The following is a 22,454-nucleotide window of genomic DNA, read 5'->3' as shown; positions in this document are numbered from 1 at the left end:
TCTAGAGGGTCTGTGTCTGATCTGATTATCTTGTCTCTATCCCAGTGCATAGAACAGTGACTGGCACATAGTGAGTGCTTAACCAATTCCACAGTTATTATTTGTTATTAGTATTTTGTACTTCTTAGGCACTTAATACAGTGCACCACACAGAAAGGGTGCTCAGTAAGTGCTACCATTTCTACTCCTGAACCTTTCCCAGCTGGGTTCTTGCTTGAAAGGTGCTTCTTCACTTGATCGATTGAAAGCGTGTGCTGGAACCAAGTGATTTTGAGAGGATAGTGCCCTATCTGGATTTCCAAACTTCAGCCCAGATTCAAGGAAGCAGCATGAGCAAGGGCCTGAGAGTCAGAGGACCTGTGTTCAAATTCCCACCCCACCACTTGTCTGCTGTGTGACTTTGGGCAAGTCACTTCACTTTTCTGGGCCTCAGTCCCCTCATCTGTAAAATGGGCATTCAACATCTATTCTTCCTCCTACTTAGATGGTGAGCTCTTCTCTCACTGTTTTATGCATCACCCAGACTTGTCCCCTTTATTCATCCCCCCTCCTAGCCCCACAGCACTTATGTCCGGATCTGTAATTAATTTATTGAGATTAATGTCTGGCCCCCCCCGCTAGAGTCTAAGCTCACTGTGGGCAGGGAATGTGTCCGTTTATTGTTGTATGGTATTCTCCCAAGCGCGCAGTACAGTGTCTTTACACAGTAAGGGCTCAATAAATGCAATTGACTGACCTGATCATCTTGCATCTACCCCAGAGCTTAGTACAGTGCTTGGCATATAATAAGCGCTTAACAAATACCCCAATTGTTAGCGTTATTATTCAGCCTGAAGGACTGAAGATTGCAAATTTACGGTTTCTTTTGATGAATGACATAACTTCCCTCCTCCTCCAAAACCACTCTGCACCCTCAGATAAATGTTAAAGTCCTTTTAAATAATGGCCGTCAACCTACTCAATTTATCTTTCCAGTGGAAGCGTTAGGAAGCAATGGAACAGCGCTTTTCATCTGCCAGAAATATCAGGAACTAATTCATTACTGGAAAAGGGCCGGAGATGAGCTCAGGTAAAGACTGCAGAATCTGGGAAGGTTTGAAGAGCATCTAATCCCAGAATGTTCTTTGGGAGAGAAAGCGGCGAACAGCAAAGAGTCCAGCAGGGTTTATGACAGTCACTGCCTTCTTCAGTCAGTGGTATTTATTGAGGGTTTACTATGTGTAGAGCTCTGTACTAAGTGCTAGGGAGATTACAGTATAACACAACTATAGAAACAGCACGGACCTGGGAGTCAGAAGATCATGGCTTCTAATCCCATTCCGCCATTTATCTGCTGTTGGGCTTGGGTAAGTCACCTATCTTCTCCGTGCCTCAGTTACCTTATCTGTAAAATGGGGATTGAGACTGTGAGCCCTACGTGGGACAGGGATGGTGTCCAATTCAATTAGCTTGTATCTACCCCATTGTTTAGAATGGTGCCTGGCACAAAGTAAATGCTTAACAAATACCATAATTATTATCATCATCATCATTAGTAATTACCAGGCATGTTTCCTGTCTGTAATGAGTTTAGAACCTAGAGAGGGAGACAGGCATTAGTATGGCAGCCTAGGACATGGCCCGGGGAGTCATGGGTTTTAATTCCGGCTCCTCTGCCTGTCTGCTCTGTGATCTTGGGGAGTCACTTTGCTTCTCTGTGCCTCAGTTACCTCATCTGTAAAATGAGAATTAAGACAGTGAGCCTGAAGTGGGACAGGTGACTGTGTCCAACCTTTCTTGCTTGTATTCCACCCCCCCCTCCATTGCTCAGTACAGTCCCTGGCATATAGTAGATGCTTAACAAATACCACGATCATTATTATTATATGAATAAATAAGTCATTTCTCATTTAAAGATTTGTACACAAGTGCTGTGGGTTGGTGATGAGGCGGATGTCAAAGTCTGAAGGACACAGATCCAAACTCATAGATGATGCAGAAGGGAGAGTGAGCTGGGGAAAACGGGGCTTCATTAAGGAAGGGGATCACAGAAGCATCAAGGTCACTGATCGAGCAATCATTGGTATTTATTGAGTAAAACCGTGTGGGTTAGGGACTTGGGAGAGGAAAGTAGACTAAGGAGGCATGATCCCTCTCCCATGGAACTTACAGTCTAGTGGGGCATCTCAAATAGATCCCATGGATGACTGAGTTGTGAGTTTGTTGTCTGAATGCTGGTTTGGTCTTATCTCCAGTGACCCTCAGCAGCAGGGGGAGACTTTTGGGGGCTCACTGGAGGCAGGGGGGCTCCTGTCCTTTACCCCTTGAACAATTGCCCAGATTGGTCTCAGAGTTAAGTTTCCATTCAGAAAGTGACTTAGCTTCTCCTTTTTACCAGCTCCCTTGGATTGTATTCATTCAGTTGTATTTCATTCAATCATTTTTCATGCAGTCGTATTTATTGAGTGCTTACTGTGTGCAGAGTGCTAAGGCAAGGCAAGTCCTGAGTACAGTGCTCTGCCCACAGTAAGCACTCAGTAAATACTGATTTTGTTGTTCTTCCTTCTTGCTCCTCCATCTTCCCCTCCCCTCTATTGCCAAAAGGCTTGGTGTCTTTCTCCAGTTATTTCAGAAGGGCAAGATTTCCCTTTCATCCAACAAGAAAGATCTCTGGTGAGAGAGGCAGGTCTTTTTTCTCTCTTTTTACGAAATGGAAATGGCTTTCTGATCAGCAAGTCTGTTTATTGAATAAGTAACACCGTGTGGAATGGATTAGCTTAGTAAAGATCAGGTTGCTAAATACACACACACACACACACACACACACACACAAACCACACACAGACACATCCATACAAGCTTGGTTTTATATTTCTGACAGTCAGATAGAGGAGGCTGCCCCATCCCTAGCCCCAACAGCTCCGCTCGGTCTGCAGGGTGATGAATGCAGCATCTCTCTCTCTGCCTCCCAAAGTGGCTGTTGGAGGTTTTGTGTCTTTCTCTCTAAACTCTTTCAGTTACGCCTCTCGGTTCGGGCGAGGCTTTATAATAATAATAATAATAAACTATGGTATTTGTTAATCGCTCATTTTGTGTCAGACACCGTTCTAAGCTTTCTCATCTCGGCCAATCTGATGGGTAGAAGGGGAGGTTGGTTTGCCCAGTTGGTTTTGGGCTTGTTTCCCTGCTGATCTACTTCTGGGGTGGGGGTAGGGAGGAAAGGAGCTGTGTGTGTGTGTGTGTGTGTGTGTGCGTGTGTGTACACATACACAAGACACATGCAGAATATTCCTCGTTGGGTTGGTCTGGCCTGTGTCTGTTATTCACTTGGGCGTTTTCTTGTTAGCCTTTGTTTCTTTTGTTTCTTCATCTCTATTCTGGAACTCTCCCTCTTTTTGAGGGAAACAGCTTGGCCTCGTGGAAAGAGTACGGGCCTGGGAGTCAGAGGACCTAGGTTCTAATCCTGATTCTGCCAGAAGGCAGGAGGCAAGGAGGTCAGCTAGGAGGTTGATGCAGGCGGCACAGGATAAGTGTGTGGATTCGCATGGTAGCAGTTTAGATGGAGAGGAGAGGGTGATTTTAGCAATGTTGTGAAGGTGAAGCAGGCAGGCTTTGGTAACATTTAGTATGGGCTTTGAACGAGGAATGAGTCTAGGATAAGGCCAAGGTTGTAGGCTTAACAGACAGCGAGGATGGTGGTGCTGTCTACAGTGAGGGGAAAGCTGGTGGACAGCGTTTGGATGGGAAGAGGAGGAGTACTGTTTTGGATATGTTAAGTTGATGATGTTGGTGGGGCATCCAAGTAGAGATGTCCTGAAGGCAGGAGGAAATGAGAGACTGCAGAAGAGGAGAGAGATCTGGAAATGTAGATTTGGAAGTCATCCGTGTAAAGGCAGTAGTTGAAGCAAATGGAAGTGAATGAGTTTTCTGAGGGAGTAGGTGTAGATGAAGAATAGAAGGGAACCCAGAACTGAACTTTGAGAAGCTCCCACAGTTTTGGGGTGGGAGAAGGAGATTGAAAATGGAGCAACCAGAGAGATTAGAGGAGAACTTGGAGAGGCTAGTATCAGCGAAGCTGAAATTGGCTAATGTTTCCAGGAGAAAGCAGTGGTTGTTGGTGTCAAATGTAACTGTTAGGTCAAGGAGGCTTAGACTGGAGTAGAGGAGAATGAGTATTTTATCCCCATATTACACCTGAGGCATATGGAACCCAAAGAAGTGAAGTAACTTGCCCAGGTTCATCCAGCTGGCAATTGACAGAACTGAGATTAGAACCCAGGTTCTCTGACTCCCAGGCCCGTGTTGTAACCACTATGTCGCAGTGCTTGGTAGAGACACTTGACTGTCCCTGCCTCTTCTGTTTCTTGCCAGTGAAGAGGGCCCTCAGTTGGCAAGAGGTCTGGCCTGTTTTATCCATCCCAGGACCAAGCAGGATTCCACTGGTTACCCAACCCCCTCCGCATCACACAAAAAAATCCTCACCAATGGCTTTAAAGCCCTCAATCCCCTTGCCCCCTCCTACCTCGCCTCACTACTCTCCTACTCGAACCCAGCCCACCCACTTCACTCCTAATGCTAACTTTCTTATGGTACCTCCATCTCATCTATCTCGCAGCCGACCCGTCGCCCACATCCTGCCACTGGCCTGGCACACCTTCCCTCCTCAAATTCGATAGACCATTATTTTCCTCTCCTTCAAAGCCTTATTGAAGGCATATCTCCCCCAGGAGGCCTTCCCTGACTAAGCCCTCCTTTTCTCTTCTTCCACTCCCTTCTTTGTCACCCTGACGTGCTTCCTCTGTTCATCCCCTCCCTCCCTCCCAGCCCTACAGCACTTAAGTGCATATCTGTCATTTTATTTATTTCTCTTAATTTTGTGTCCCCCTCTAGACTTTAACCTCATTGAGGGCAGGGAATGTGTCTGTTTATTGTTGTATCGTACTCTTCCAAGTGATACACACAGTAAGCATTCACTAAATACGATTGAGTAAATGAATGAAAGGGTGAGACACACCTGATCAGTGTCTCTGCTTTTTATCAAGTGTCTTCCCAGTAGACTCCTGCTGCTGACATAAATTATACATTACTATTTATATTGACATCTGTCTCCCCCACTAGACTGTAAGCTCGTTACAGGTAAGATTAGGGTTAGTGCTTAGTACAATGTCCGGCATACAGTACGTGCTCAATAAATATGATTGAAAGAATGAATGAATAAATGGCTCCTGACACCATCTCTGACATTTTACGCTACCCGCTCCAACCGGGTTGCTTTTCTTCTTCTTTTCCTTTATCGAAGGGCATTTCTCCAGGAGGCTGGGAAGTCCTTTCAGCTCAAATGGCGGGGGTTGTCGGGAATGGAAGTGTATCATTACCGGCATTAGTGGCCATTCTTTAGCTCCTTCGCCTGGCAGCTGCTAATTTGATGTTTCTGACAATTAAAAATTTAACTTCCACACTTGGGACAGGCGCCACAAAAGAGAACTGTTAACAAGCAATTTATTTTGTCAGTAATTTCTGCAGGGTCTCTTGCTCTCACTGCAGATGTTGGCTCCTCTCGGTACATGAATTAGCAGCCGAACCGTAATTTGACGTTTTATGACTTTTGGAAATGAGTTTTTTTGTCTTGTTTTTTTGGGAGGTTGCTGTTATAATCTCTGTTTCTCCCGCCTCTCCCCTCTGAACAAAAAGAGGACTTGTGCAAGAGGTAGAATAATAATGTTGGTATTTGTTAAGCGCTTACTATGTGCCGAGCACTGTTCTGAGCGCTGGGGTAGACATAATAATGTTGGCATTTGTTAAGCGCTTACTATGTGCCGAGCACTGTTCTAAGCGCTGGGGTAGACATAGGGGAATCAGGTTGTCCCACGTGGGACTCACAGTCTTAATCCCCATTTTACAGATGAGGGAACTGAGGCACAGAGAGGTTAAGTGACTCGCCCACAGTCACACAGCCAACAAGTGGCAGAGCTGGGATTCGAACTCATGAGCCCTGACTCCAAAGCCCGTGCTCTTTCCACTGAGCCACGCTGCTTCTCTGGAAAATCAGGTTGTCCCATGTGGGGCTCACAGTCTTAATCCCCATTTTACAGATGAGGGAATTTAGGCACAGAGAAGTTAAGTGACTTGCCCACAGTCACACAGCCGACAAGTGGCAGAGCTGGGATTCGAACTCATGAGCCCTGACTCCAAAGCCCGTGCTCTTTCCACTGAGCCACGCTGCTTCTCCGAATTACTGTGGAATGACCAGGTAGGAAAGACCCAGTGTCGGGCAGCAAGTTGTACCTTGTGGTAGCTAATTAATTTCTTTCATGTTGCTATTTAAGCCCATTTTGCGTTTAGGGCTGGGAGCTCAAGCCCTGGCTCTCGGCCCCTGGGGAGAACAAACTCGAAAGTGAGAGATACCCCAACTGAAGGATTTTTTTACTCTACGTACAGTGCATCGAAGCGTCTCACCGTGGCAGGAGCTACCGTTATCTGCGTCCAAGCCTGCCCTGTGTCTCTCCCCACCTCCAGTCCTAATTCACTGGATCATTTCTTCTCCCCACTCCTCAGGAGCCTGCAGTGGTTACCTATCCACCTCTCCCTGAAACAGAAAATCCTTTCCGTCGGCTTTAAGGCTGTAATCAGTTCACCCCCTCCTGCCGTACCTCTCTGATTTCCTTCTACAACCCTGCCTGCACGCTTCACTCTTCCAATGGTAAACTACTCACCGTACCTTGATCTTGTCTAGCTCACTGCTGACTCCGCATCCTTCCTCTATCCTGGACCCTCCACCCCCCACACCCCAGTATATGATTCAAAACTTTATTAAAATCACATCTCCTCAAAGAAGCCTTCCCTGAATAGGCTTTTATTTCCTCTACTCCCTCTCCTTTCTGCATCACTTAAGCATTTGGATCTGTTATCCTTTAAGTACTTGCTCTAGACTGTGAGCTCGTTATGGGCAGGGAATGTGTCCACTAATTCTGTCACATTGCACTTTCCCAAGTGCTTAGTTGAGTGTTGTGCACATAGTAAGGGCTTAATAAATACTATTCATTGATCTTTACCCCCTACCCTCAGCCCCACAGTATTTATATGCATATTGGGAAGCAGTATAGCCTAGTGGAAAGAGCATGGGCATAGGAATCAGAGGTCCTGGCTTCTAACCCCAGCTCCACCACTTGTCTACTGTGTGACCTCGGGCAAGTCACTTAACTTCGCTGGTCTTACGTTACCTCATCTGTAACATGAGGGTTAAGACTCTGTGCCCTATGTGGAAGAGAGACTGTGTCCAACCCGATTATCTTGTGCCCACCCTAGTGCTTAGTACAGCGCCTGGCATGTAATAAATGCTTAGAAAATACTATAAAAAAAGAGAGAGAGAGAGTTCACCAGGAATCTTTCCAGAAAGTGTCAGCTCTATGTACTTAGCATCCCCAGACACCTTCACATCTGTATATTTCTGTATCCATTAATTGTGAAGTAGGTTGTTACTCTCTGAAATTCAATTCTGTGTCTGGCTGATTACCAGAACACAGCTTAATTTATTTCCATTATACTTTTTTTTCTTCCGTTAACGTAGCCCGTTGGAAAGAAACAAAGTACCAAGACACATTGCAGCAAAAATGCAAAATTAATGAAGCCTCAATAAGAAAGATAAAGAGCATGGGGGAGAATCAGGCGGGGGGAGGGTTTATCTCCAGTTGCAGCCTTCCTTGACACTGGAGCTTATCCAGATCAAATTCTGGACTATTGGGAAGGTAAATATTTTAAATAACCTTGATTACCATCAGCTATCAAGCGAGAGAATTTCCCAGGAGACTTATTTTCTGGTTAAGCAAGTAATGGTCTTCCTTCAGTCTCAATTCAGCCACTTCTCCTAAAGTGATATGCCCGATTTAGGATTAATTGGCAGTATTGCCATTCTAGGCAATCTATCAATCAATCAATATTTGCTATTTATTTCTTTTTTAAGTTTTTTAATGGTATTTGTTTCAGGCTTACTACGTGCCAGGCTCTGTTCTAAGCCCTAGGGGACAAACAAGGTAATCAGGTTAGACACAGTCCATGTCCCACCCTCTTAATCACCATTTTACCGATAAGGTAACTGAGGCACAGAGAAGTTAAGAGACTTATCCATGGTCCCCCAGCAGACCAGTGGCAGAGCTGGGATTAAAACCCAGCCCTTCTGACTCCCAGGCCCAGACTCTAACCACCAGACCACGCTGTTTCTCATTTATTTATTGAGTGCTTACTCTGTGCAGGGCTCTGTATTAAGTGCTTGGGAGATTGCAGTCTAACTGAGTTGGTAGACACTTTCCTTGCCCACAGAGAGCTTACATTCTCCCCTTGACTTTGCTGTGGCAAAAGGAAAGAACCTGTTTGCCACTCCAACAGTTCCCTGCCCTAGCAAACATAGAGTCTAACGGGGGAGACAGACATTAAAATAAATAATAATAATTTATGTCGGCAGCAGGAGTCTATTGGAAAGACCCTTGATAAAAAGCAGAGACACTGATCAAGTGTCTTTTACCCTTTCATTCAGTCGCATTTATTGAATGCTTACTGTGTGCAAAGCACTGTACTGAGCACTTGGGAGAGTATGATATAACAATAAACAGACCCATTCCCTGCCCACAATGAGCTTACAGTCTAAATAATAACGTTGGTATTTGTTAAGCGCCTATTATGTGCCGAGCACTGTTCTAAGGGCTGGGGTAGATACAAGGTAATCAGGTTGTCCCACGTGAGGTTCACAGTCTTCATCCCCATTTTACAGATGAGATAACTGAGGCACAGAGAAGTTAAGTGACTTGCCCAAAGTCACACAGCTGACAGGTGGTGGAGCCGGGATTAGAACCCATGACCTCTGACTCCTAAAACCGTGCTCTTTCCACTGAGTCACACTGCTTCTCTGTGTAGTCTTCTTAGTGTAGACTTCTTCTTAGTCTAGATGGGGAGACAGACATTAATATAAATAAATAAATGAAATGCAGATATATACCTAAGTGCTGTGAGGCTGGGAAGGGGGTTGAATAAAGGGAGTAAGTCAGGCTGTACAGAAGGGAGTGGGACAAGAGAAAAGGGAGGTTTAGGAAAGGCCTCTTGGAGGAGATTCATTCATTCAGTAGTATTTATTGAGCACTTACTATGTGCAGAGCACTGTACTAAGCACTTGGAATGTACAAATCGGTAACAGATAGAGACAGTCCCTGCCCTTTGACGGACTTACAGTCTAATCAGGGGAGACGGACAGACGAGAACAATGGCGATAAGTTTCGAAGGCGGGCAGAGTATCTGTCGGATTTGAGGAGGGAAGGCGTCCCAGACCAGAGGCAGGACGTGGGCGAGAGGTCAGTGATGAGATAGACGAGATCGAGGCGTGGTGAGTAGGTTGGCATTAGGGGAACGAAGTGTGCAGGCTGGGGACTGGAAGGAGAGTAGCGAGGTGAGGTAGGAGGGGACAAGGTGATTGACTGCTTTAAAGCCAATGGTGAGGAATTGCTGTTTGATTTGGAGGTGGTTGGGCAACCACTGGAGATTTTTGAGGAGTGGGGAAACATGGCCTTATGCTTTTGCAGGAAAATGATCCGGGGAGCCGACTTAAGTATGGACTGGAGAGGGGAGAGACAGGTGGCAGGGAGGTTAGCAAGGAGGCTGCTAGAGTAATCCAGGTGGCGTAGGATAAATGCTTGGATTAATGTGGTAGCAGTTTGGATGGAGAGGAAAGTGTTGGAGGCAGTGTGGCTCAGTGGAAAGAGCCTGGGCTTCGGAGTCAGAGGTCATGGGTTCAATTTCCAGCTCCGCCACTTGTCAGCTGTGTGACTGTGGGCAAGTCACTTCACTTCTCTGTGCCTCAGTTACCTCATCTGTAAAATGGGGATTAACTGGGAGTCTCACGTGGGACAACCTGATGAACCTGTATCTACCCCAGCGCTTAGAACAGTGCTCTGCACATAGTAAGTGCTTAACAAATACCCACATTATTATTATTATTGTTATTAAGGTGGAATCCTACATCTTGGACCTCAGTTTTCTCATCTGTAAAATGGACACTGTAATTTCTGGCCCCTCTAGCCACAGTTTCCTCACAATGCACCCACTGGAATATGGAAATGATTTTCTCATTGTGCCTTGTTCTCTACTCATCCCTCTTCTAGCCCCTTGCTCAAACCCTTCCTCCTAACTGGAATTCCGTCCCCTCGCAAATGGGCCAATCCACAGCACTTCCCCATTTGCAGATCCCTCCTGAAATCTTAGCTCCTTCAGGAGTCATCCCCAGCTTCAGTTCCTTCTCCACAGCTCGTATCCTTCCAACTGGGAGAAGCAGAGTGGCCTAGCAGAAAAGGTCCCGGGCCTAGGTGTCAGAGGACCTGGGTTCTAATCCAAACCCTGCCAGTTGTCTGCAGTGTAACCTTGGGCAAATCACATAGCTTCTCTACACCTCAGTTCCCGCTCCTGTAAAATGGGAATTAAGACTGGGAGTCCCATATGGGACATGGATTGTGTCCCACCCGATTATCTTGTACTTACCCCAGTGCTTAGTACAGTGCCTGGCACATAGTAAGTGCTTAGCAAATTCCATAAAAAAGGAAACCTTCCACAGTATAATTTATCCACTCACTGCCACCCACTGTACTTGGGTGCACATTGATTTACGTAATCTACTATGTAAGGACTAATTTATTCGCCTCCCCTTTCCTCCTGTCTTTTTACGCCCATGTCTGTAAAATATTCTGTGGATCTCCCCTGTAGATTGTAATTTCCTTAAGTACAGAGACTGTGTCTTTTACCAGTGTTCTCTTTCAAGCACTTAGTACAGTCTTCTCTACACTATAGGTGCTCAGTAAATACTCTGTTAGTGAATTGAAAAAAGAATGATGATGATAATTGTGATGTCTGTTCAGCATGTACTTTGTGTCAAACACTGTTCCAAGCATTGGGGAAGGTACAAGATGATCACCTCCCACATGGGGCTCAAAATCTAAGTAGGAGCAAAAACAAGGATTGAATCCTTATTTTGCAGATGAGGTAACCTAAGCACGGAGAGGTGAAGCGACTTGCTCAAGGTCACACAGCAGGCACTGGGCGGAGTCGGGATTAGAACCTAGGTCTTCCCAGGCCCATGCTTTTTCCACTAGGCCAACCTGCTCCATGATGCATTTCCTTAATTGCACTGACTTTCCAATGGAGAGGAACTTTGTCTCTTTGGAACAAGAAATCAAATGCAGTAAACTGTCTTCAGTGTCACAGTGAGCCAGCATCAGAGCTGAAATCAAAAGCACATTTTCTTTGGTTCCAGAAACCCCGATCCTCTCTAAGATAATGATTTCAAGGACTTGGAATACGTTTGGCATGCTAGCAATAGGAGGGTCGATTCAGACGGTCAGTAAAACCTTTTGATCAGGGAAAATTACCTGTAATTTCTCTCCCTAGCTAATCTGTTTTTCTTTCCACCCTGATTATCCTTTATGAATGTGTATCAGGCCACAGTTAAACCTCACAAACCAATTGAGAGGAGAAGATCTGAATTTTTTCTGTTCCTTTCCCCACATCCTAGAGAAACAATGACTTGGCTACAAATGATTAGATTTTTTGTGTGTGTGGGGGGGGTGCTTAATTGCCCTGCTCAGCAAAGGGGTTGATAAAGATCAACTCTTTCTAAATATTGATGATGTTATTTGTGAATAGTAATAATAAAATCATAATAATTCTGGGTCATATTAAGCATTTACTATGTGCCAAACACTGTTCTAAGCACTGGGGTGGATACAAAGTCATCAGGTTGGACACAGTCCCTGTTCCATATGAGGCTCACAGTCTTCACCCCCGTTTAACAGATGGGGTAACTGAGGCCCCGTGAAGTGACTTGCCCAAGGTCACACAGCAGATAAGGGAGGTGGGATTAGAAGCCAGGTTCCTCTGACACCCAGCCCCGTGTGCATCCACTAAGGCATGCTACTTCTCGGTCCAGAGATCTAGCACTGAATATGTTTGTTCTTTAAGTAAGCTCACTGAGGGCAGGGAATGTGTCTGTTTGTTGTTGCGTTGTACTCTACCAAGCGCTGAGTAGATTGCTTTTCACACAGAAAGCGCTCTATAAGTACAATTGAATGACTGAATGATGGAGATCTCCAGAGAAAAGAAGAGCAGAGATTGAGCCGGAGGGACATTTGAAAGGACTGTCTCCTTGCAGTCGTCCCCCTCCCTGTGTTTCTTGGTGAGACTGCTATCTTTCACTTGGCTCCCCTCTGGATGCCATCTTTTTTTTTTCCCTGGGCTTCTTCGTCATCATCATCATAGTTGTGGTATTTAAGTGCTTACTATGTGTCAAGCCCTGTGCTATGCGCTGGGGGTAAATACAAGCTAATCAGGTCCCACATGGGGCTCCCAGACTGAGTAGGAGGGAGATTAGGACCTAGATTCCCATTTTACAGATGAGTTACCTGAAGCCCAGAGAAGTTAAGCGACTTGACCAAGGTGACACAGCAGACAAGAGGCAGAGCCATACTTGCTGTTTATCGTTAGGGAATGACCTCTTTTAACCTCTAGACTGTAAGCTCACTGTGGGCAGGGAACCTGTCTATCAACCCAGTTACATTGTACCCTCCTAAAGCAATTAGTACAGTGTTCTGCACACAGTAAGAGCTAAATAAATATAATTGATTGATTGATGAACGCCATCTTCAGAGCAGCTTGGTTTAGTGGATAGAGCATGTGCCTGAGAGTCAGAAGGTCCTGGGTTCTAATCCCAACTCTGCCACTTGTCTGCTGTATGGCTTAGCTTGTATTTACCCCAAAGCTTAATACAATGTCTGGCACACTTAGGTGCTTAACAAGACTGCCAATTCGTTGTGGACAGGGAATGTGTCTCTCTTTCTTTATATTGTATTCTCCTAAGTGCTTAGTGTAGTGCCCTGCACACAGTAAGTGCTCGATAAATATGACTGACTAACAAATACAAGAGAGAGAGAGAGAGCAGGAGAGAGAACAAAATGCAAGAATTAGCGGCCACATTCCCTGTCCACGATGAGCTTATAGTGTACACGGAGCAGGTGGCTTCCTCTAATCAGGAAGATTTAGTAACAGTGTTGAGCTCAGACATATAGTGTAAAGGGCACAGAGAATTTCTTGGGAAGTAATTCCCAAGCAGATTTCTGGGAATAGGTCTCCCATTCCTTTTCAGAGACTGACTGTTGGTATCTCTCTGTGAGAAGTTGGAAAATGCCCCACTCAGCCAGGATGGCATTATACTTTACCCTGCAGCTTTGCTGGCAAATTCAGTCATGATGAATTAAGTGGACTATTTGCAGCATTGATGGGGACAGCGTTTAAAATGATGGCCCGGCTCACTCGCTTTCGTGCCATGTGGTATCTTTGTTTCCCTCCGCTTAAAACCATTCTTCCAAGATCCGGTCTTTTTGCGCCAGTTTTTCCTTCCCAAAATATTCTTTCATTTCCCCCTGCTCCTCTCAGTGCAATAACGTTCTCTTTGTGTTTTGTGGGTTCTGAGAGGGTGAAAGATTTATCCTTTTGGTTTCTGTTTCGTCGGTCCCAGCTGTAAAGACTGCAGCATTTCAAGAAGACCCATACTGGATTTGGGGAAGGGGATGAGAACACACCCTCGTGATTGGTAACCTTTCCTCCTCATTTATTTTTCTTTATGGTATTTGTTAAGCACTTACTATGTGCCAGGCACTGTTCTAAGCACTGGGTAGCTACAAGCTAATCAGGTAGGATGCAATCCATGTCCCATATCCCAGTCTTAATCCCCATTTTACAGGAGAGGGAAATGAGGTGCACAGAAGCTATGTGACTTGCCCAAGGTCACACACAGCAGACACGTGGCAGAGCTGGGATTGGAACCCAGGGCCTTCTGATTCCCAGGCCCGGGCTCTATCCACTATGGCCACTGTTTAAGATGGTGCTCCTCTTTGTCATTTATCCTGCCTCCCTGGCTTGTGAATGTTACCCCCTTTCATTTCACTTGGCAATAGCTGCTTAGGCTGTCATTCATTCTTCTTTCATGGCTTGCTCAAGGGAGCTGAGGTGCTCTAAGCAGTTTAATTCATTTCAGTGCCTCTTTCCCCCACCAGACTGTAAGTTCTTTGAGGGAAGATACCATGTCTACTAACTCTTTTTGGGCTCTTCCAAACACTTAGTACAGTCCTTTACCCACAGCAGGCTCCTCGAGGGCATAGATGGTGTGTACTAACTCAGCTGGGCTCTCCAGAGTGCTCAGTACAATCCTTTGCACACTGTCTACCATCTCTGGTATATTGTACTCTCCCAAGCGCTTAGCACAGTGCTCCTCCCACAGTAAATGCGATCGATTACAAGCAGTAGACTGTAAGCTTCTCAAGGGCAGGAAGGCAGAACAGGAGAACTGAGGAGTGGAGAAGTTAAGTGACTCGCCCAGGGTTACACGGCAGAGAAGTGGCAGAGCCGGAATCAGAATCCAGATCCTCTGACTCCCAGGCCCATGCTTTGTATGCGAGGCTGTGCTGCTTCTCCATTGCGTGGTGGATTGATTGATTGCCAGGCTGGAAAAACTTGGTAGAGCTTTGGAAGCCTGATTTGACCCCAGCCTGTAGATCTCTTGTTTAACGATCAAGCACAGTGCTGTGGAGTGGGTTACATGGTGAGGGGAACTGAAATTACCTAATGTGGGCAAGGAACGATAATCAGGTTGGACACAGTCCCTGTCCCACATGGGACTCCCAGTCTTAATCCCAATTTTACAGAGGAGGTAACTGAGTCTCAGAGAAGTCAAGTGGCTTGTCCAAGGTCACACAGAAGACAAGTGGCAGAGCCAGGTTTGGAACCCATGAACTCTCAATCCCAGACCTGTGCCCTTGTCACTAGGCCATGCTTCTTCACTTTATGTGCTTAAAACAGTGCTCTGTAAAGAGGAAAGGCTCAATCTAATACCACTAATTGATCCATCAGTTGTTATGGGATGATAATAATCATGATTGTGGTATTTAAGTGCTTTCTTTGTGTGATCATTTGGGCTAGATATATTTCAGCCAGATCAGACCAAGTTCCCTGTCTCACATGGGGCCCACAGTCTTAAGTAGGAGGGAGAACAGGTACTGAATCCCCGTTTTACAGACAAGGGGATTGAGGCACAGAGAAGTCAAGTGAATTGCCCAAAGTCACACAACAGGCAGGATGTAGAGCTGGGATTAGAACCCAGGTCACCTGACTCCCAGTCCTGTGCTATTTCCATTAGGCCAGGCTGCTTTAATAACAAGAACACTAATATTAATAATAACTGTGGTATTTAAGTGCTCACTATGTGTCAAGCACTGTACCAAATGCTGAGCTGGATACAACATAATCAGGTCCCACATAGGGCTCATATTGTAAGGAGGTGGGAGAACAGCTATCGAATCCCCATTTTGCAGATGAGGAAACTGAGACAGTGAAGCGACTTGCCCAAGGGCACACATTAGATAAGAGGTGGAGCCGGGATTAAAACCCAAGTCCTCTGACTCTCAATCCCTGCTCTTTCCACCAGCCCACACTGCTTTTCTGTGACATGATTCCTGCCCTCCCATCACAAGCACCATGCCCAGGGTTGGGTTTTTTTTCTGTTTCTCTATTTTTATTGTATTTGTTAAGTGATTATTATATGCCAGGCACTCTTCTAAGTGCTGGTTGCTGTACTAAGCTCTGCGTCTTTCCCCATCTCTCCGTCTTTCCCCATCTCTCCGTCCGTTCTTCCAACAAGCAGAACAGGAAGCATTTTCCCTACGGGAAAATGGTTGCCTCCCACGGAAAGTCCAGGGAGAATTTGCTGCGGTACTGAGTTGAAATTAGGTAAGGGATAGCAGAGGCTCATCAGCAGACAAGCCTCCCTGATTAGAAGATAAATGAGATGTTTCTGATGGGATTGATGGGAAAGCTTTTCAAAGACTCATCCTCGGAGCCAGGCACAGGTCCAACCTTTGCAGGAGAGAAGGATGCTGACCCAAGAAGGGGAAGGAGGAAGATGGTTCTCTCATTTTCCCATGTTCCTCTGATGCACATCGAAGGAGAGGTTATCGAGCGCCCTTCGGTGGCAGTGCTAAACCAGTGTAGGGAGTTCTCAAGGAGCGAGTTTTTGCTCATATCCGCCCCAGCGCTTAGTACAGTGCCTGGCATATAGTAAGAGCTTAACAAAAACCACTGATATTATTATTGTTAAGTTGGGCCACTGCAGCATTATTTGGTTTTTAAATGGTATTTGCTAAGCACTTACTATGCACTAAGCACTAGGTAGATAAAAGCTAATCAGGGTGGATGCAGTCGATGTCTCACATAGGGCTCACAGTCTTAATCCCCATTTTACGGATGAAGGAACTGAGGCCCAGAGAAGTGAAGTGACTTGCCCAAGGTCACGTGACAAAGTGACAGAGCTGGGATTAGAACCCAAGTCCTCTGAGTCCTAGGCCTGTGTGCTTTCTCTTTGCTCCCCAATGTTTCTGCTTCTCCTTCCTCCCTAGTGATGAAGTCAAGGTTGGGTTCTAACCCCAGCTCCGCTGCTTGCCTGCTGTGTGACCCTAGGCAAGTCACTCCACTTGTCTGGGCCTCTGTTACTTCAGCTATGGAATAGGAAGTCAATTCCTGTTCTTCCTTCTACTTAGACTCTGAGCCCCACATGGGAACCTGATGAGTTTGTATCTACCCCAGTCCCTGTGCCTTCGTTCCCTCATCCGTAAAATGGGGATGAAGACTGTGAGCCCCATGTGGGGCAGGGCCTGTGTCCGACCTGATGATCTTGTGCCTTTCCCAGCTGCTTAGGACAGTGCTCGCTTCTCACGGGAGCTGTGATGCTCTGAGCAATTTAATTCATTTCAGTACCTGTCTCCCCCACCAGACTCTAAGCTCTTTGAGGGAAGATATCATCTCTACTAACTCTTGTTGGGCTCTCCCAAACACTCAGTACAGTCCTTTGCATGCAGCAAGCTCCTCGAGGGCGTAGATCGTGTCTCCCAACTCAGATGGACTCTCCGAAGTGCTCAGTACAATCCTTTGCACACTGTCAACCATCTCTGTTATATTGTATGCTCCCAAGGACTTAGCACAGTGCTCCTCCCACAGTAAATGCTCAATAAATGCGATCGATTGCAAGCAGTAGACCGTAAGCTTCTCAAGGGCAGGGAGGCAGAGCAGGAGAACTGAGGCAGGGAGTAAAAGCTGAAAAAATTCCACCATCATTATTATTGTTCTAAAAGGCCTCAGTTGGGATATGGCACCTGGATTCCATCACTCAACATTAAGGTTAAGCCTTTGCCAATTGGAGGTTATTTGGAGAAGAGAGGAAGGAGCTAACAGTGCCTGAACTTCCTCTGGCTTTATGGAGCAGTGGAGCCTAGATTTAATTAAGCAAATGGGCCTCTCCCAGCTCTCCCTTTTAACCTTAGAAATGCCCTGGCTACCGGCAAACTGATTTTTGTAGCTGGCAACATCTGATGCCCACCCCACCGTTCCCAGAAGTTCTGAAGTGGAGAAAGCAAGCATCAGGTAGGGTGATGATGTCTCTGGACTCAGCTGCGGGAGTCCCTGATTTTTAGAATATCGGAAAGTGGTATAATCAATCAGTTAATATTTACTGAGCGTTTAGAGGTACAGAGCACTGAGCTATTTGCTTGAGTGAGTACAAGTAATTCATTTATTCAGTCGTATTTGAGTGTTTACTGTGTGCAAAGCACTGTACTAAGTGCTTGGTAGAGCATATTCTAATAATAAACACACAGACTTAGCAGATGCGTTCCTTGCCTATAATGAGTTTACAGTCTGGAGGGGCTTATGGAAAGAATACCGGCGTTGGTTCGGGGGACCCGGGTTCTAATACCAGCTCCGCCGTATGCCCGCTGAGTGACCTTGGACGAGTCACTTCACTGCTCTGTACCTCCTTGTCCTCATCTGAAAAATGGGGATTCAGTTACTTCCCTATAAATTGAAGAGGTCTCAAGCCACCGCTGGTTGAGATCTTCCCAGCCTGGAGCAGGGGCCGGTGGGAATCCCATGTCCTGATGGAAGTCCTGGGAGTAGGGCATTAAGCTTGCTGTGGGCAGGGAACGTTTCTACCAACTGTTACACTGTACTTTCCCAAGGACTTGGGACAACACCCTGCACACAGTAGGTGCTCAATAAATGTGATTGACAACCTCTCTCACTATAAAGCTGTTTCATAAATAGCCTCTTGTCTGCTTGCTCAAAGCAAGTCATGATTTTTGCCAAGCAAATGGAAAAGGACGTTGTTGTCATTCGTTTAACTTTCAGGCACTCTGTATGGGAGAGGGCTGTGTGGTAAACACGTTATGTGGGACAAAGAAATTCTTTGTCCTTATAATGATTCTGTAAAGAATCCCCATTTGGTGTGGAAAATGTTGCCATAGCAACGCAAATCAAACCTATTCTTGGCCCTCTTGCAACAAAGCAGAGCAAGCAAACCGAGTCATCTTGTCTTCATTGCCATCTCTGTGCATGATGCAGTATAGTTTTAATGCTTGTTATGTATTTATTTGGAAAGAAACACTCCATAAACTGGGAAACGTGTGAAATGGTTTTGTCACTCAAACCGAAGGATCCTTCTCCTCTGCGCTGCAGTACTTTGTCTTGATTTTGGAAACCTTCATTGGCAAAGGAAAGTGGCTCTGTCCTTTTGTAGCTGGAAGAATATAACACCATTTATTTTCACTGGAGGCATTAATGCCACCGAAATGGTCTCGACAGTTTAATAACTACAATAAGCAGCTATCATACACATAGTTGTGTTGTTTGGGTACTTTGTTCCTGATCTCTGAGTCCTGATGGGGTAAAAAACAAAGAACCAAGTGGAAGAATGGCAGTCGACATAGATACGGCTTAAAAGGACAGTTGAGAGACCTGCAAGTGATTTATTATTTTATTGTCATATTGTCAGAATGAGGTGGCTCTATTCTAAGAACTGGGTTTCCCTGAATGCGTTTGCACATTTCTTTGGGGCCAGATGTTTGGTTTTATCTCATGAGACTTCTCGGCCTCCTGTCTCCCCCCATTCTAGTCCATGCTTCACTCTGCTGCCCGAATCATTTATCGAAAACTTTCAGTCCATTTCTCCCCCCGTTCAAGAACCTCCAGTGGCTCCCCATCCACCTCCGCATCAAACAGAAACTCCTTACCGTTGGCTTTAAAGCCCTCAATCACCTTGCCCCCTCCTACCTCACCTCACTGATCTCCTACTCCAGCCCAGCCCACACACTCCACGCCTCTAGTGCCACCTTACTCACTGTGCCCGATCTCATCTATTTCGCCGCCGACCCCTTTCCCAAATCCTCCCCCTAGCCTGGAATCCCTCCCCCTCCATCTATGCCAGACCACCACTCTCTCCATCTTCAAAGCATTATTAAGATCACACCTCTTCCAAGAGGCCTACCCTGATTAAGGCTTCTTTTCCCCCAGCTCACTCTCCCTCCTGCATCATCTGAGTGCTTGGATCTGTGACCTTAGGACATTTAATATTCACCCTAACCCCAACCCCACAGCACTTAGGTTCATATCTTTAAGTTATCTATTATATATTGCTTATTCATATAAGTGTTTGTTTCCCCCTCTAGACTGTAAACTTGTTTTGGGCAGTGAACGTGTCTGCTAATTATGCTGCATTGTACTCTCCCAAGTGTTTAGTACAGTGCTCTGCCTATAGTAAGCACTCAAATACCATTGACTGACTGAAGTATTTGCGGGGGTGTCTTTGTATGTCTATGTGTGCCTGTGTGTGTCTTTGTGTGATTGTTTGTGAGTCTGCATTGTTGAAAGTCAGAAATACTCCTTCCCATATCTCTCAGCTGCTCTTTTGTCATCAATTTCAGTGGCGTATATGGAGCACCTTTGAGAAGCAGCTTGGCCTAGTGGGGAGACTTGGATTCTGATCTGGGCTCCATCACTTGTCTGCTGTGTGACTTTGGGCAAGTCAGGCAAGTTCTCTGTGCTTCAGTTTGCTCAACTGTACAATGGGGATTGAACACCGAATCCACTCTGACCCCATGTGGGAAAGGGACTATATCTTATCTGACCATCCTACATCTACTTGTGGGCTTAGCACGGTGCTTGACGTATAGCACGTGTTTAGCAAATGGGACAGTTATTAATATTACTATTATTAGTAAAAGTAGATGGCAGTGCCCTTCCCCAATAAGCTTTCAGTCTGTTCAGCTTTTAAGTCTCCCTCCCTCTATCTGCCTACAACTACTGGATTAGAAAGGAAGTTGTCTGTTTTCAGGGTCATTCATTCATTGATTCAATTATATTTATTGAGTGCTTACTTTGAGTAAAGCAGTGTATTAAGCACTTGGGGTCAAGTACTAGGATCTCCAGAGTGGGACTGAGCGATGAACATTCCCAAGATAGCCACTTTTCCCCTCTCCCGGGGAAAAGCCATGAGCAAATTGAGTGGCTGATTTCCAAGCCGAACAGACTCAGGATGTGGACTTAGAATTTTTTTTTTAGGGTATTTGGTAAGTGGTTACTATGTGCTGGCCACTGTATTAAGCGCCAGGGAGGATACAAGCTTAATCCCCATTTTACAGATGAGGTAATTGAGGCACAGAGAATAGTAATAATAATAATAATGATGTGGTATTCATTAAGTGCTTACTCTGTGACAGGCACTGTACTAAGCGCTGGGGTGGATACAAGTAAATCAGGTTGGACACAGTCCCTATCCCCATTTTCTAGATGAGGTAATTGAGGCCCAGCGAAGTGAAGCAACTTACCCATGGTCCCACAGCAGACAAGTGGTGGAACCAGGATTAGGACCCAGGTCCTTCTGACTCCCAGGCCCCTGCTCTATCCACGAGGCCGTGCTGCTTCTCTACTCCACAGACCGTAGACGGTCTTTTTTTTGGCGAGGTGGAGATGTCCAAATGGCATTAATATCCATCGTAAACCTTTACTGAGCCTCAGCCATGTGCTCCACTTGCACACTGTTTGTTCTATGGCCAGATGATGTACAGCCTCATAAATGAGGCCGACAGCTGCCTTTTTTCTGAGGAAAGCTGGAGGTTGTTTTGTTTAAAAGGGCTATTAAAATAGTTCAAATGTCTCTTCCCCAGCAACAGTGGTGTGTATCAGCGATTCTGCCAAATTTCTCCTGGTGCTGGCAGCGGATCCCGACGTGGCTAAGCACTTCTAAGGGAAGCAGCATGGCCTAGTGGAAAGACAGGCCTGGGAAACAGAGCACCTGGGTTCTAATCCTGGCTCTGCCACTGGTCTTGGGCAGAAGTCACTTAACTTCTCTGGGCCTCAGTTTCCTCAACTGTAAATTGGGTACTCAATACCAGTCATCCCTCCAGGTTTGACTGTGAGCCCCATGATGTAGTGGATAGAGCATGGACCTGGGAGTCAGAAGGTCATAGTTCTAATCCAGGCTCCGCCACTTGTCTGCCGTGTGATCTCAGGCAAGTCACTTCACTTCTCTGCCACAGTTACCTCATCTGGAAAATGGGGATTGAGACTGTGAGCCCTATGTGGGACAGGGACTCTGTCCAACCGATTTGCTTGTATCCACCCCATCACTTAGTACAGTGCCTGGCGTATAGTAGGTGCTTAACAAATACCATAATTATTAATATTATTATCTGGGACAGGGATGTAGCCTAATGAACTTGTATCTCCCTCGGCGCATAGAACAGTGCTTGACACATAGTAAGTGCTTATCAAATACTAATATACCTATATATGTAAAAGGACAGTCCCTATCCTGAATGTATTTTGGTTTTGTCTGAAATGAATTTGCTTACCATTAATAGGAATTTATTTTTCCAAATGGAGGGCTGCCCAGAATGAAGGAAAAAACAAGTCCCACTGACCTTTTAAATAAATTAGTCAATGGTATTTATTGAGCACTTAGTGTATACAGAGGACTGTACTAAGCACTTGGGAGAGAGCAACACAACAGAGTTAGTGGACATGCTCCCTGTCCTCAATCAGTCAATCTGTGGTATTTATCAAGCGCTTATTATGTGAAGAGCACTGTACTAAACGCTTGGGAGAATTCAGTGAAACGGAGTTGGTAGACACACTCCTTGATCACAATGATAAAGATCCCTAGAGTCACAATTTCAGCTTCCTCGGTCAGATTCAGATTATTTATGGATTATCTTTTCGGTAACTTATACTGCTACTCTGGGAAACAAGGAAGGGAGAGTGGAAGTGGATGTTTGGAGCGGCTGACCTATGATAGAGAAGCAGCGTGACCTAGTAGGTAGAGCAAGGGGCTGGGAGTTAGAAGGACCGGTCGGATTCCCAGTCCTGGCTTTTTCCCACCTGGTTCACGTTGCTTCCCTGTCAGTAGTTGTCATTACTATGACCCCCGTGATCTGTGATTCCTCCCTGGCTTTTGAATTTCCTTTCTCGCCCTATCCTATTCCCTCATGCTAGATCCTAAAGTCAAACCAGAAGACCGGGATATGACATTTCCCTTCCTCATAATCAGTCGATCAGTCGGTTTGTATTTA

At 45.7% G+C, this 22,454-nt stretch overlaps 1 protein-coding gene across 6 annotated transcripts in view; it reads left to right on the top strand.

The window, feature by feature from the left end:
- Positions 1-22,454, top strand: part of SLC39A11 (solute carrier family 39 member 11) — a 233,827-nt gene that overhangs the window by 134,276 nt on the left and 77,097 nt on the right. The gene's annotated exons all lie outside the window — the stretch shown is intronic.

Source organism: Ornithorhynchus anatinus, chromosome 15 (genome assembly GCF_004115215.2).
Source record: "Ornithorhynchus anatinus isolate Pmale09 chromosome 15, mOrnAna1.pri.v4, whole genome shotgun sequence".
Lineage (NCBI taxonomy): Eukaryota > Metazoa > Chordata > Mammalia > Monotremata > Ornithorhynchidae > Ornithorhynchus > Ornithorhynchus anatinus.
The sequence above is the reverse complement of the archived record's forward strand: the minus strand, read 5'-3'. Positions and strand labels throughout refer to the sequence as shown.